The sequence below is a fragment of the Amborella trichopoda genome, chromosome 5, assembly GCF_054954075.1.
Source record: "Amborella trichopoda isolate Santa Cruz 75 chromosome 5, AtrichopodaSantaCruz75HAP2 v2.0, whole genome shotgun sequence".
Lineage (NCBI taxonomy): Eukaryota > Viridiplantae > Streptophyta > Magnoliopsida > Amborellales > Amborellaceae > Amborella > Amborella trichopoda.
Window position 1 is genome coordinate 13,469,035 of NC_142340.1, and position 17,560 is coordinate 13,486,594.

Below are 17,560 nucleotides of genomic sequence, written 5' to 3' on the forward strand. Positions count from 1 at the left end.
CAATTGATATTTATTTTTTAAGTTTTATTGTTAGAAATTTCTTAATAATACTCGAGACTCACCTTAGTTAGACACAAATCAAAGTTTGATTCTAACTTTTTAAACAAATATTTTTTCCATGTTGCCATGCCTCTATTATCCTCCACATATTTGATCGATGACGGGTTTGATGGTATATCGTACTATATCCATACTCTACCAATATTGTGTGGAAATGAATATAGTGACCTCAGTAATATATGTTCCAGAGCTTGTCTTGAATTGAGATGGCTTGATACCCCTTGCTATCATTAGATGTTAGCCAAGGTATATGAGTTGATCGACGTTCATGACTCTTACGGCATATAGAGGCCCTCACATAACAAGTTCTACGTGTATCACACTCTACTATCATAGTAGGAGCATGCCTCACAAATATTTTTTCAAGAATCATATCTATAGGGTTTGTATAATGATCCACCATCAGCCAAAATATATAGACCTGGAGTCCGTTCAATGCTTATTTCATGCATTGCATGCTTGGGTTTGTATGTGAATTTCTCTAGGTGTACTTAGTCTTGTATTATACTAAAAATACACCCAACAAAGCCTTAAATACAAAAATTTCTAGGCAGACAACTAAGATTGGGTCAATAGACCTCATGAGACGACCATCCTTTGAGGATTGGTTCTAAGACTTTCAGGTTTTCGTTCATTCATTTGTCTTGGCTGTCTACGTTTTTGTCACTCTCTTGTCCCTTGAAGGATAAGAAGTGTCAAAGAGGGGTAATTGTAGACACTCTCCTCGAATTCAACTTTATTTATGAATTTTAAAACCATGCTCTAACTTAATATACCAAAGGACACACTTAATTATAGTCATGCTCAAACCATAGTCCAACCTAGAATATCCCTAGAATATTCCATATTTCCAAATATCCCATTTTAGGAAACCAAATATTCTTAGATATCCCAAATATTCGAACTTGGGGAATTCGATATTTCCCAAATATTTCCAAGATATTCCTAATATCCTCTAGAAATCCTGAATATCTCATTTTGGAAGCCGAAACATTCCCAAACACTCAAACAAGCAAGTCAATCTCCGAGTATGGAAACCAAATTTCCATATTAGGCAGTTTCTGTAACTTGAAAGGGAGTAACTGCACCTTGCGAATCTCTAGAGGCATTCAAATTCAATCAAACCACCACCATTGGACTGAACTCGACATTCTAATTAATAAAAATTAAGAAACAAGGAAGAGATGGATCAGCATGCAATATGTGGTGTGGAAAATTGTTGTGCAAGACATGTGGCACCTCCATATAGGTCCGAACATTGCTTTCCTTTTTTAGGGTGTATTTTGCCTATATAATGACATTTTCCAGCTATTTCAGGAGTGAAAGACCCAAACAAACACCCTAGTCCTAATCCTCAATCACATAAACATTAGAGCCCTCAAATCCTAAACGTTGGCCTTCAAATCCTAGTTCTAGAGACCTTACTCCAATCATTTTCCAATATCAAAATCCCTAGATGTAGAACTCCTAGGCATCTATGTCTTTCCCCAGGTGTCTTTAATTCAATCAGATCTGCAGTCTCAAAGATCTAAGAGTAAAGACTTCTCATCGTTGTCAGGCCTAACTCTAGGTATCAGGCCTAGCTTCCAGGTTCGTTATTTCCTTACTACTTTATTGTATTTATTATTTGCTTTACTTCATTATTTTCTTTAATTGTTTAATTCATCTTCTTTTGTAAAAGAATTAAATAATTACATTACTTTTTTAATGAATAAATTCATTATGATGCACAACAATAACAATATGAATAATCTAAATGTAATATATTAATAATAAAATATTGTAATAAAATTAAATTTGATAATTATGAATTCTAGTAAGAATACAAATATTAATAATTGATGATTACAAAATAATGGAATAATTTTAATATTTTGACTAACTGTAAATATTAATTAGGATACACGATAATTATGGAGATGTTCTACTAAGAGAAGTTATGAATAGTCATAATTCTACATAAAAGCAAAATTGCCCAGCCAACATACACATTACAATTCCAAGAACACATCAATTTTTACCACAGGGCATTACTCATCACAATACTAAAAACTTAACGAATACGACTCCTTATTGATTCTAACCTTTTTTAATACAAGGACCCAGTTTCTATGCGGCCAAGCCTATTTAGAAATGTGGGCCTATTAATAAATCTATTTTTTAGATAGATTTTTGGATTTAATTTTTAAAGATACAGAGATCATGAAAATGAAAAAATAAGTAAATTTTAAAAACTAGAAATAATAATTCTAGTAATAGAACATTTGGAGCATTAGTTTCTGTTGTTTTTAGATTGAATACCTATTTGCATCCATCTTTAAGATGGATGCTTTACATTTTTTGGACCGCATAAATAGTGGTCCAGCCCGCATGAAACAATTTTCCTTAATACAAACATAAAAGTAGTAAAACAACGTTACTTTTCAGAAATTCCCTTTTTTCCCTTCTTTTAGGATAGAAGGGGTACATGGAAAAAGTACACAATAAATTTTTAGCAGGGACACATGACACATCAAAGGGAACATACTAAACTAATTTTAGGGTTATGAATTGAAAGAAAAATGAGCATGCCTCAAAGTTAAGGGAAGAAGGTACCCTCCTCTTATATGCAAACTTATATACAAAAATTATAAATATAATACATTATTAATAAAACCATTGTAATTTACAAGAATCAAATTATCTATAAATAAACTTACAAAGAATTAAATACTTACACTATTTTTAGTGGATAAATTAATTGCGACACACAATTATAGGAATGGTTTATTGAAACTTCACAAACACTAAAAAATACTTGTCTAAAACACACATCTAGACAAAAAACAAGCACCCAAAAAACAAACTCATGTTATTCTTCTCAAATGGCCTTAACTCATCATTAGTACAAAAAAAAAGAAAAAGAGAAAAAAAAAGGATGTAACTATTATACCGGTTACGTATGGATCACTACATTTCATTGAACCACAACATGCAATCAGTATCTTTCATGAAAATAGCAGTGTCATTTTGGACAATTCCCTATTCATGTAGTTATTAGTACAATTGCAAAGAGCATACATCTTCACCCAGTTTCTCTATAAGAATAATCACCCAGTTTCTCTATAAGAATAAGCACTATGAGAGAGGAGCATGAGGTCATAGGGTGGGAAGAAACATAAGGTCTATATCTATTTCACAAGGACCCTAGTTAGTTGGACTTATACCCTAAAGCATTGTGATGCAACCCTAGTTAGTTGGACTTATAATTGTAGAGAATAAGCACTATGAGATAGGAGCATGAGGTCATTTAGTGGGACGAAACATAAGGTCTATAGCTATTTCACTAGAACCCTAGTTAGTTGGAATTTGTTTGATCAATTATGGATCCTTGTATATTGTGAAAGGAAAGCATATATTGTGTATCTCGTTAATATGGAAGATATATATTGCAATCTGTATATTTAGAAAGTGTAGATACAATATCTTGTATTTATAGTAAGTTTGGGTATAATATACGAAACTGTGATTTATTTCTATATTTTCTCATGTGTAATTTTTCCTCATGTGTAATTTTTCTATAAAAGACAAGTCTGTATATTCATATACTTAATGGACATTGAGTCTCTTCAAAGGAACCAGAGACTCTTCAGATGATTTCATAGTCACATTAATCTTTGTATTGTCCATTCCTATGATCGAGTTTGTCTATCTGTTATTATTCCATTCTGTCTTAATTTAATCCATTTGAAAAATAATATATATATATATATATATTTGTGCCTCGGGATCTTCTGCTGCCTTTGAAATTGACCCTCTCGTATCCAATCTGATAAATTCCCTCTTAAAAATTCGTCTCTCATATGTGTGTTTTTCTCTCTCTCCTCAACTTATCGGTATTAGAGAGCTTCTTCCTCATGGCTTATGGAAAAAACAACCCCTTTAGAAAACCACTTGAGAGAGAAATCATTAAGTATCAAACATCCCAGTTTTCCCTTTTATTGAGAGAGACAATCACGTATCTCTGTTTCATGTTCCCTCTAGAGAGAGAGAGGACTATCACCTATCAAGAATCTCAGTCTTTCTCTTGTTCTGGACTGGAGAGCGAGCAATCGACTATAAAGAACTTGTTCTACAAAGAGAGTTTTGATCGGATAAATCTTAAGATGACCGGAAATTCAATCAGTTTCTACTTCTTGACCGATAAAGTACATCACGCCCAGAAACTCAAAAAACCGCCTACCCGATCTGAAAAATCCCTTTTGAAATTGGATAGAAAACACAAAAAAACTAAAAAATATATAAATAAATAAATAATAATAATAATAAAATAAAATTGAGAAACCCAAATCTGCCTGATTTGAGATCACCTTAGTCGCTACTTCATTCTTCTTCAGATTTGAAATCTCCTTGTTTGAAACCCGCTCTCTATCTGAAATGGGGATAGGTAATTTAGTGGATAGAGAAATAGATATACTAAAATGGGGACCGGTAATTTAGCAATGGGAACTTGTAATTTAGTGGATCTTTATTCCGTCCGTGAAGCAATCGAGTCACAATTCGAGCTGCTACTGTGTTGCTAGACCTGCATTTATTCCATTTTAGTTTTTTTTCAATTAATTGAAGTTGGTTACATGAATCATGATTATCCATTCTGCTTCATTAAATGTTTTATCTTCAGTGAGGTCACAAGTCCTCATATTTTTTTGAACTACTTCCAACCACATTCTTTTGGACCTACCATTTGCTCGTTTTTGTCCTTCCACTTGAATTAACTCGTACCTCTTAACATTAGTTGTACTTGGTCGGCGCCACACATAGCCACCCACCTAAGTCTACTCTTTCTCATTTTATCGCCTATTGGTACCACGCCTAATTTCTCATGAATAGATTCATTTCGAATTCTATCCTTTCATGTCTTGCCAGTCATCTATTGCAACATCCTCATCTCCGTTACACTCATTTTATGGGTATATTGTTTTTTGTCTGCCCAACATTCTGCCCCATAGAGCAAAGCTACTCTCACCATTGTCATATAAAACTTGCCCTTTAGCCTTATTGGTACACGGTGACCACATAAAATTCCAGTTGCACATTTTCACTTTGTCCACCCAACTCTAATTCTGTGTGCAACATTTTCTTTGATCTCTTCATTTTTCTAGATTATCGACCCAAGATATTGAAAAATGGGGTCTTTTTTGTACTTCCTATCCATCAACTTAACTACTTCCTCACCCGTACTCCTATTATTACTAAACTTACACTCTAAATACTCTACCTTAGTCCGACTAATTTTAGAACCTTTGGATTCTAGAGCATATCTGCAAAGTTCTAACTTTGTGTTGACGTCATTTTGGGTCTCAGCAATCAAAACTATGTCATCTGTGAATAACATGTCTTACAGTACCTCATCCTGTAGGTGCCTAGTTAATTCATTAGAGTAGATATACCAACATCAAACATAAAGCAATGAGATCCAAAGTAGAAATCGGATTTGGTTGAAAATCAAAATATTTCACCAATTTTAGCTAGTTGAATTGGATATTTTTTAAAATGGTTGAACTTGTTAAACATAGGGGTGTCGGGCTTGGCCGGGCCACAGTTGGCCCTAGCCCAACTCAATACGCCCAACCCAACCCAACCCTAACAAGGCCAAAAAGGCCCTGGCCTAAGCCCGACCCTAGCCCTATAAGGGACAAGTTGGGCTAGACCCGAGCCTATTAAAATCGAAAGAAAAAATAGATAAAAAGAGGGACAGGCCGCGCTGCCCTGGACCCTAGCTCGGTCTGGTCTACCCTCGGGCCACATTTCGTGGCCGGATCCCTAATTTTTTAGGGCCGGGCTGGGACAGCCAGCCTATTGTCACCCCAAGTTAAACAAAGTTAGTCAACTACTTTTTTTATATACTTTAGAATTTTAAACTCTTATTCCTATATTTTTTTACTTTTTAAGAGATCCAATATACCAAGACTAGTACGATCTAAATATGTTTTGACTTAACCAAAACCCTACCGCTTTCCTCGTAGTTCATATTACACAATGCGAGCTTAAAGATGGTGAATGGCAGCATAACTTTCCATCATCGACAGTTGTGACTATACTGTGTATTACTGTACACATTGAAAGGATGGGTAGTAGTTATGTTTTCAGTTACCGATACCTACTATTTGTTTGTGCCCTTTTGAGAATTGGTTGCCTCGAAACCAGGCTAACTGCCAAAGTTTCCTCAAAATTTACCTTTATAAAGAAATGGTTTCACCACTCTTATAAATACAAATTTCCATATTTGTGAAAAAGGCGAAGACGTGGACCTTCAGGTGTAGGCTGCTGCCGACCATTGGAAACTAGCAAATCAATGAACATTTTCATCATAATAGCATTTGTAAACAGTGAGTGTTTCATCCAGGGTTTTAAAAATCGTCCGACCTACTCAGAGATTGCCGAGTCATAGGCTGGTCTGATTTTCTTTTGAAATCGGAATTGGGTATATCTTTTCCCTTTTTTTTATTATGTTTCTAATTAAAAAAGGTGTTTTTAACCCTTTTTATTCAATTTTTCACCCACAGATCTTTTCCGAACCCAGTTTCATGTGCACCAACAAAAGTTTGGGAACCATTTTAGGGCGACATTTTTTGAAATCAAAGTTGACAGTTGCCACTTTGCAGCTCAAATGTTCAATCCACCTTTCTACTGATTTCTCCTTCAGTTATCCACCAAAGCTTTTTAAATTTGTTTCAAGATGAACCTTTTGGATCTAACAAATCTATAACATAATTTATGGGATAGAATCTCTTGCTATAACATAATTTATAGGATAGAAGCTCTTGTTCAAAGAGATCTGGATTTGATATTTCAGGAGTTTTTTAACTTGAAATCATACTCAAATTTGTCCCAACATTTGAAACAACATTTTTTGAATCCAGACAATATTTTAATCAAAACCACAAAACTCTAAGATCGTTCTAGTCTTTTCTTTTTCTTTTTCTTTTTCTTTTTCTTTTTCTTTTTTATTGTCATTTTTGTGCATCATTCTTCCCAAAATGCTCCTTTTATATGATCTACGAAAGCCTTATCATTTTCTTAGTTTTTTTTTTTTTCAACTTTTTTATCCACATTTTGTTTTCTAAAATGTATTTGGGATTTCTTTTTTATTTTGATCTTTGTTTATAGCTCGTATTAGACGATATGAAATTTTTTATTTTGATTTTATCATTTCTTTTGTATTTTTATTTTAAATTTTTTCTCTATTTTCAACTTGTTTTCATTTGACTCAGCCGGTTCGGCATTTATACTCAAAACCCGTGGGTGACCAATTACGCCCACCAATCTAAATTTTTTAAACACTAATTCCCTCTTATGTGGCAATTTGAGTTTCGTACTGACAACTACATTATGAATAGAGCTTGAGCTTGAGTGGTTAACAGTTGCAACTACGTTATGAATAGAGCTTGGGCTTGAGTGGTTAGCAACATCATATTCCAAGTTTCATTCCTACCACTTAACTACCAAAAAATAATAATAATATTAATAATTACCGGTCGTCAACAATGAACATCAGGGAGTCATTCCTCTTCTCAAACTGCGCACTCCCCAGCTGTCCATACTGGCATTGGACGGCTAGGAAAGTACTTGACCAATATAGGAAAACAAAGTACTAGTTTTTCAACCTTGTAAATGGGGAGCATATAATATGATGTATTTGAAAATACTAACATCACTATAGGGGTAGTAACTCCATTAGGCTTCTTCTCTTTTTCTTTTTCTTTTTCCGTTTTTTTTTTTTGGTCTAGTGAAAATCAACCCCGTTGCTAAAATAGATTTATTAAAGTGACAAGAAAAATAATTTGAAAATATAAAATACATCAAGAAAAGTGCTCAATCTTGTAGGATTGTATATTATGCAACTATTTATCTTTATTACAAGAAGGTCACAAATACTGCTATTCATTAGATATCAAATTGGATGGCAAAAGTCTAACAACCACCTAATTTGCAATCTGACGGACATAGGTAATTGTGACCTTCTTGTATTAAAAAGAAAAAGTCTTGTTGAATGTTGGTCAAATATGATAAATAACTTAAAAATATAAAATATATTAAAAAGAACAAATTTATATAAAACCGAGGCTCTAAACAATCAAATTAGAGCCTACCTAGAAAATTTCATTGGAAGAAGTTGTTTGTTCAAATTGATCATCTCAATATCAAATGCATGGACATGAAAAAAAAATAGATTCAAATTTTGAAAATAATGCATCTTGTAACACATTTTTTTACCATCAATTTTCAAGATTGTCAAGGTTTTATAGATCTCCCCAGTCTATACTATTTTTTAAGTTTTTAAATTTTACAATTAAAGATGAAAATATATTTTAAAGCTATTACATATATTTTCCATATTGAAACCACATTTCTAAATACTATTTGAAAGTAGGCTTTACTTTGATTGTTTAGAGCCTCACCTCCATACAAACCACACTCATATTAAAAAGTCATCCAATATTGTTTGACCAGGCTATCCAATCAAAATATGTTCAATCCCCTTGTCAAACCTAGTATACTTTTATTTAAAAACAAAAAAAGACCGGTCAAGAGTTCGACAAGTCAGCTTACAAACAACACTAGCCGGTAAAACACTCAATGCTTGCTTGTATGCGCGTACATGTACCACCTCTCACCACCGCAATTCATCCCAATTAACCATAAGAAAACATTTCGTCTGTTTACGGACTTAAAATCATTATTTCATTCCAAACTAGGCACACAAGTCCTTTGTCCCTGATGAGGAGGCCCATGAAAGAAAAAAAAGCTGGAAATTTATTTTCTTCTGCTCATCAAACATAGGTCACCTATTTCATTGGCAACAAAATCCAACCCTTAATGCCTCATTCCTAGCCTCTTTTTGTTTTTTTTTTTTCTTTTTTTTTCTCATTTTTTTCCCGCTTGGTGCTCACCGACTTTTACTTGTCCTCAAAACTCTTTTTTCCAAAATCTTTTGCTTATAGATTACTTCCCCACCGAGACGGTATCCGTTTCCTCCCTTGGGCAAAACCAATGGTTTAAAAAACGGATCGGTGACCCGGATCGGGCTTCCAAAAAACCGATCCGGATCGGCGAATCGGCGATCAGGATCGGGAATCGGGTGAATCGGTCATAATAAAGCTTAAAAAAAATTCGAAAAAATTATTAAAATTCATTATAAATATTGTTTTTTAGGAATTCAATAAAAAATGAGGATACTCCATTAAGAATTTTTATGTTTTTGAATGAATATGCGAATATTGATATGTTCTTTCCCTGCGTGAACCGCCATTCAGCATTTAATTTACAGTATTTCGTGCTCATCCCTACACTGTTGCTGTTGGGACTCGATATGTGAATAATATGGCTGGGATAGGGTGCCTCAGAATCATCATCTCTCTCATTTTCTCTTTGAATAATATGGATTAAAAAAAAAATAACAATTTTTCAAAAAAATCGATCATGGATTAAAAACAAAATCACAAATTTTCAAAAAATTCTATCATGGATTACAAAAAAAAATTCGATCATGGATTAAAAAAAAAAATTCACAAATTTTCAAAAAATTAAATCATGGATTACATAAAATTCGATCATGGATTACATAAAATTCGATCATGGATTACATAAAATTCGATCATGGATTACAAAAAAAAACAAACAAAAAAAACAAAAAATTCAATCGTGGATTACAAAAAAAGAAAAAAATAGTTCGATCATGGATTACAAAAAATTCAATCATGGATTACAAAAAAAAAAACAAACATTTCGATCATGGATTACAAAAAAAAAACTAACATTTCGATCATGTATTACAAAACATTCGATCATGGATTACAAAAAATTCTATCATGGGTTACAAAAAAAAAACAAAAAACAAAAAAAGCGATCATGGATTACAAGAAAAGAAAACAAACATTTCGATCATGGATTACAAAAAATTCTATTATGGGTTACAAAAAACCAAAAAATTCGATCATGGATTACAAAAAAACAAAAACAATTCGATCATGGATTACAAAAAAATCGATCAAGTATTACAAAAAAATCTATCATGGATTACAAAAAAAAAAAAAAAAAAAAAAAAAAAAATCCGTACGGACTCGCCAATTCCGCACAGTGAATCGGCGAATCACTATGCGGAATCGTCCGGTTCTCTCTAGAACCGGACGATTTCCGATTTTTCAATCGATCCAGTCCCTTTTCGCGAATTTCGAGTCGAACCGGTCCGGTTCGACTCGGCGTTTTTTAAAACGCTGGGCAAAACACATGCTATGGATGCTTTTTGGACCTCGAATTTTTGGGGATGTACTCTTTACAACCCATTGAATAATGGGAAAATTTTATATAGTGCCGAGGCTCTAAACAATCAAAATTGAGCCTACATAAAAACATTTCACTAGAAGATGTTTTGATGTTCAAATATCTTCAAATTGATCGTATCAACAACAAGATGCACGCCTAAATACTCTATATTCTAGACCACGTTGTACCAAAAGTAAATGATCACTACCCTTCCAATATAACACATTGTACCAAAGGTGCATTGTCACTACCCTTCCCTATTTGTATGGAGTACGCATACTATGCTCCCTTGAAAGCATAGTTTACTTCTACTCCACGGTTAGAAGAGTGGGAGGATTTTTTCACCTTAGAATCACTAGGTCATTCTTAAAAAAAGAAATTGAGTCTTTTAACACTTGAATCTCACCGTATAAAAACTTAATGGTTTCTATTAAATCTTGAGACATTATTTTTTTCAAGTGCTTAGAGGGTGTACAAATAGGTACTTTTTTTATAAAGGTTAATATGTCCCATAACTTGGGGTGCTAAAACTAATCCTAGATAAGATTTTACACAAGGAGTAAATGGACAGTACACTCCCGAGGGAGTAGGATATCTATTGGCAAAAGTACAAATTCCCCTAAAATGGTAAGGGGGCGGACCAAATGTAGTACCACTAATTAATACATCTGACTCGTTACATTTCACGATGTAGACGTGCAACTGACTCGTACTGCGGCCTCAATCTCACGAGTGCGAATATAATCCTAGACACGTGCGGATCTCCCACTTTTCGCATGTGCGAGGCCCAACTGCCCCTCCCATTCTTATTTAATACACCTGCCTGTCTCAAATCGCCGAACCCGTACGATCAGACATTTGGTTCATCTGGAACGTACACGTAGCACCCAACTCTCCCAAGGGCATGGAGGCGCCTCCAGTAACCAAATTTCGGTCCTGCCCCACTTTGTGTAAAGGACAATCGCGCCCCTATAGGTTCCTATTCTGCCTCTACCAAATCTATGATATTCTCGCCCATTGTTTAAAGGATGCGGTTTGGATAGGGCCTCCGCTCTAAAGTCTAAACAATCCAATTAGAGCCTATCTTCAAATAATATCGAAAAAATGTGACTTTAATATCGAAAATATTTGTGATAGTCTTAAAATATATTTTTATATTTAATTATAAAGTTTAAAGCTTCAAAATTAGTGAAAATCGACATATCTATGAAAACTTAAAAATCTTGAAAATTGACGATCCAAAAATGTGTAACGACATAAACTATTTCCAAAACTTGTAATCTATTTTTTTCTTATGTCCATGTATCTTGATGTCGAGATGGTCAATTTGAAGATATTTAGACATCAAAATAACCTCGAAATTTTTTAAGTAGGCTCAAATTTGATTTTTTAGAGCCTCGGCTCTATATAACATTTCCCATGTTTAAAATCCTCAATAGGCTGGGTGATCGGCCCTCCCATAAACCGATGGAGGTCAACAAATCATCAATCTGGATTGAAGATCTGGCCCATAGAATGAGCGAATACAAAATAAAAAATAAAAAATTAATAAATGCTAAAATAAAAATCAGGGCCGGATCGGCTTGTTCCAAGGGCAAATTTCGTGGTTAGTGATATATTCAGGAATCGGAATAGCCTCACCAATTTCTAAATCAGATCCAATTCCCATTCAAATAAGCAACATTTTGATTGGAATTTTGAAATTATACCAAATCACATGGGTAACTTATTAAATAATCAACATCTTATGTGCATTTTTCCACATACTTCCAATTTAGCAATTTAGCAATTAGGAGAAGATAGATCTTATGAACTATTTAACATTTTTCCCTTGGAATAGTTTATGAAAATTGCAAAATTCATGTTGATGCATGATCTAGTGGGCTATTTGTACCATGATCAAAATAACGAAAGATACTATTTTGAAATTAGATAATAAATATGGATAACTTAAATATTAGAACCTAGTTTAAAAGGGATTGTATATTATAAGGCCATCTATTTTTTAATAAAAAAGTGACAAATGCTATATTAGTCATTAGATGTTTTGATAACTCAAAATATGTCATAAAGTTCGAAAAAATAAAAATTTGAGCCCATTCAATAATACCTTTACAATCACTTGATTTGATATCTCGTGGATAAGAATGATTAGGCATCCTTCTTTTAAAAGTAGATCGTCCTTTATATACTTTTTCAATATAAAATTCTTAAAAATATTAAATTGTATATTATAAGACAATTTACTTTTCCTATAAGAAGGTCAATATTATTTTTAACCATTGGATATAAAATGTAATTGATTGAAATGTGTCACATCCTAATTATTTTATTTTGGATTATGTGCCCAATAAATGACACATCCCTGGATCACTCGATTTCATAATGAAAGTTCAACAATGATTGTGACTTTTTTTTTTTTTTAAAAAAAAAAAAAGTTTATATAAGAGCGAGGCTCTAAACAATTAAATTAAGATGCACCTTAAAAATCCACAAGAAAAAGTTATTTCGAAGTCCAAAAATTTCCAAATCAATCATCTCGACCACAAGATGTATGAAGATGAGAAAAAATAGATTTCAAGTATTAAAAATAGTCCATCTTGTAATGTATTTGTTGACCGTCAATTTTTCAAGATTTTTTAATTGTTCATAGATCTTCTCGATCAACAATATTTTTGAAGCTTTAAATTTTATAATTAGATATAAAAATAAAGTTTTAATCCATCACAAAGATTTCTAGCATCGAAAAATATATTCCGACACTATTTAAAGATTCGCCTTACTTCGATTGTTTGGAACCTCAGCCCTATACAAATCACACCCTTAAAAATATGGGTGGAAATTGACTCCAAATCCCCCAAGGGCATTTTTGGTATCCAAATCCTACGTGGCATTCTTGCTTGCGTTAATTATTTGATTACGCAATAAGACCCCCATTTATACTCTATTTATAGTAACAAACAACGATTACACGGAAAAGCTATTTTAGCTAATAACAAAGAGCTTTTTTAATGCAAAAATTGGGGTCTTTTCAAAGCGAAAGAAACCAAAGAAAACCCAACTCCTCTTTATCACCAACTTTAATTTTTTACCAAAAGAAAAGCAAAGAAAAGGACTTCCGTGTTTTCATTATTACCAACTATTTTCTATGTAGGCCATTCTGCCAACATTCAATGCACCCTCTCTCCTCCGCCTTTTCTTTTTGAAGAAACTCCTCTCTCTTCCACCTCTTTATAAATCCAGGGGCGACGGTTCACCCCGTGAATTTGTTAGATCTATAAAATTAAAAAATTATTAGATAAATTTTAAAAAGAAATTAAAATAGGAGTTTTAAGGGAGCATCGGGCTAAGATTGATGCTTTTCTAGAACCGGTTCAAAACTGATCGATTCTCGATTGGAATCAACGATTCCAAATTTGGATTATTAGATTTTGAAAAATTGGTTTGAAACATTGAAAAATGGAGAATTGAGTGATTGTCTTTATTCTAAAATGGGATACAAATAAATAAAATAAGTGACTCCAAGGTATCAAATCATGAGAAATGATCTCCAAGAGAGAGACAAGTCTCTAAGAAAAAGACATCACCTCCTAAAGAGAAGATGTTTTTCGTAGAGGTTTGTATCAATAATTTCTACTTTGGGATTGCTCGATCCAAAGATCAGGTTTAGAATAGAAGATATTTGAGGTTTTTATTGAAATTCAGAGAGAAGTATATTTTTTGTAACCTAAAATTATAATCTTCTTTAAGATAATAGATTTTTTTTTATCGAGAGACATAGCCCAACAAAGTTAACTATATAAATCTTCTATGTGATTGTGGCGTTTTGTTGTGGATTCAACAATTTTTTTTTACTTTAAAATTAGTTTGTTTTTTTAGATAAAATATGAGAAAATCAATATTAATATTTAATTGTATTTTATTTGGGACCGAGTGCGTATGTTATGCTCCGACTCAAGCATTAGTATATATTTACTGCCTCAACTAGAAGACCTATCTAAGAGGATTTATTCAATCCAACATTTCAAGAATCACCTAAGAATCTTATATAATTATTTCAAGCAAAACGAAATTGAGTTTTGAGTTTTCTAATACTTAGATCTCGCCCTCTATAAATTAAATACCCTCTATTCAATCTTGATATATTATTATTTTTAAGTGCATAGAGAGTCATCATTATCTGGGGTCAGCTATATGATTCTTGATCGTCATTCTGTATATCTTTTCTCACTGCTTCTAACCATCTACTTTTGGCCTTACCTCTTGCCATTTTTTAGTCTTTTATTTGAACTAAATCACACCTCCAAGAAGGTGTTGTATTAGGTTTTGCGCCACACATAGGCAGCCCATCTAAATTTACTCTCTCTAGTCTTATTGCTTATTGGTGCCTCACCTAAATTCTCTCAAATATATTCATTTCGAGTTCTATCCCTTCTTGTATTGCCACTCATCCATCTCTACATCATCATTTATGCTACACTCATCCTATAGATATATTGTTTTCAAGCGCATAAAGAGTACAAATAGGATTTTTTTTTTTTTAATTTAAGTTAATTTATTAGTTGAAGAGGTTAAGTTTCTATAATTGGAGTCCTAAAATTAATCCTATGAGAGTAATATCTTTAGAAAAAGTTTATATAAGGTTGCAACCTTAAAATGTAGAACTACGGATGCACATAAAAAATCCACCGGAAAAGTTTGTTTTAATGTTGAGCATCTCAACATCGAGATGTATGACAATGAAAGAAAAAAGGATTTTGAGTCCAAAAAATAGTACATCTTACAACATATTACCTAGACTGTCCATTTTCAAAATTTACATATGTTTATAGATCTACTTGATTTTAACTATTTTTGAAGTTTAAAAATTCTATAATTAGATATGAAGATAGATTTTGAGATAATCCTAAGAATAATTTACATCAAAATTATATGTTATGATCAAATTTGAAGGTGCGCCTTAATTGGATTGTTTAAAGTTGCAACCTTATGGAAACTACACCCAATATCTTTTGGCTTTTGCACTGACCTAAAATGCGACGCAGTGAAGAGGAGGTTTAAGAGGCCAATAACTTCAATTTTAAAAAAAGAAAAGTGTTTTATGTGTCACGTGGAACACATGACTACATCAGTCTCCCCCGAGGCATCATAGCTGTGATCCTTCTAAAAAAGATAAAAATCAATGGTCTCTAAATGTTTTTCATAATTATCATTTTTAGTTTTTAAAATTTATTTTTTTACATATTAATGATCTCTACATTAGAGTTTTTTTTTGTTTGGGTAATTGAGTGGGGATGACTAGCCCCTACCCGTTTTTTAAAATTGTTAGTGTTTTTTAATGCGTTAAGTAAAAATAGAAACCAAAACTTTAGCCGGGGGCACAAGTGGTACAACCACCGTGAACCCAACCCCATTCTCAAAAAATCAAGAGATTAGATACACCTAAAAGATTAGGTCCAAAATCTATCTAAAAAAGAGATCATAAAGAGGGGACTTATATCTACATGAGTCTTAGGACTCATAAAAACCATGTCCTCTAAATAAAGGAAAATAGTTTTATGCGGGCTGGACCGCATTTCTACATATGAGGTCCAGAAAGTGTAAAGCATCCATCTTAAAGATGGATGCAAGTAGGTGTTCAACAAGAATGGAAACTAACCGTCTAAATTTTTTCTTTTTAGAATTATTATTTTAGAGTGTAAAATTTATTTATTTATTCATAATCATGATCTAGATTATATGTCCTTAAAACTTAAATATTAGAACCCATCTCAAAAATAGATTTATTAAGAGATCCATATTTCTACAGACGTGGACTTGGGCGCATAGAGTCCCTAAATAAATGTCATCGACCGCAAAATGGTAAGTCACCTCACCCTTTCACTCAGCGTGCCGCAAGCCACCTCACCCTTTTACTCAGCGTGCCGCAAGCCACCTCATCACCGCCGGAAAATTAGCCGCCAATTCAGCATACACAACACGCCAAATTTTGCCAGCTCAGCGTATCCCTCTATCCTACGTGGCACCACATTCTCCCGCCACTCTTCCTTCGCCTTTAAATACCATGCCCCATATCCCAAAAAACACGTAAAAAAGAAAAGAAGCTTAGAGAGAGAGATGGGAGCATACGTTCTTTAGAGAGAGAAAGAGAGAGCAGAGAGAGAAAGAGCTGTTTGTTAGAAAGAGAAAGAGAGAGCAGAGCAGAGCTTTGGTTTTAGGTTTTTGTTCTTCTGTGATAAAATGGCTGAAGAATGGCTACTGCAAGGAGATGAGGAGGAGGAGGTCCTAGGTGGGGAGGAGGGGGGTTTTGGAGAGGACGCTGTGATGGAGGTCATGAAGCGGCTCGAGGCCGAGATAACCAGAAGTGGCTCGTCTTCTTCAGGTGACACTCACACCTTTGGAAATCAGGAGACCTGCGGCGCATCCTTTTCCGACTCAAAATCCACAGTCATGGCCAGCATAGACATGGCCGGACTTGTTTTTCAGATGCCGAGTTCTAGCAAAACTGAGGACTTCGGTGTCCCGATACCCACAGCCTCCGAGCCCTTCTCAATTGAAGAGGGTGAAGACGCAGATGATTCATCCTGGTGGGTGGAGATGATGATGGTTGGGGATGAAGAGCTCTGGGAATTTGTGTTTGGTGATGACTGATTTACCTCAAAAAGAGAAATCAGCAACTTCCTTTCTGCCTCTCTTTTTCTTTTCCTTTTCCTTTTCTAAGGCCATTGTCCTTTCATTACCTGTTTTTCACAGTTTTTTGATACTTGTAGTTTTTTGGGGGATTGGAGCTTGGGAAGAGGAGCTTCTTCATTGTAAAAAGTTTACACAGAAATGAACCGTTATACGCCTGCAACTGCTGTTCATGCTCTGTCTGCTCCGCATTTTTATTTCTGTCCTCTTTTTGTCTTTTCCTTTTTTCTTCTTTCTTTTTGTCTTGGTTGACTGTTTTGTGACTTTGTCATGGGTTTTTAAACCAAGCGACTGCAAGAACCCTTGTCTTTTGAAGAAATGGCAAAATGCTACTTGGCCCTTGTGTTAATTGGATTGTGGTGCACTTTTGTACGATAGACCCTTGTGTATGACATTGGTCTTTCTCAATGTTGTCCGAAATTCGTTTTGGAGTATTTTTTGGTTTGGTGAAAAAGACGAAGTAATTCGGTGCTTCGGCTCTCGAGGAAAGCTTTAGATTTTTTTA

General features: G+C 33.8%; 1 long non-coding RNA gene across 1 annotated transcript; it reads left to right on the forward strand.

The window, feature by feature from the left end:
- The first annotated feature begins 1,372 nt into the window (after positions 1-1,372).
- LOC110006691 (hypothetical protein) lies at positions 1,373-17,218 on the forward strand. Its single transcript, XR_016056691.1, has 2 exons — positions 1,373-1,650; positions 16,175-17,218. It is a non-coding gene; the product is annotated as a hypothetical protein (long non-coding RNA).
- The last annotated feature ends 342 nt before the right edge of the window (positions 17,219-17,560 follow it).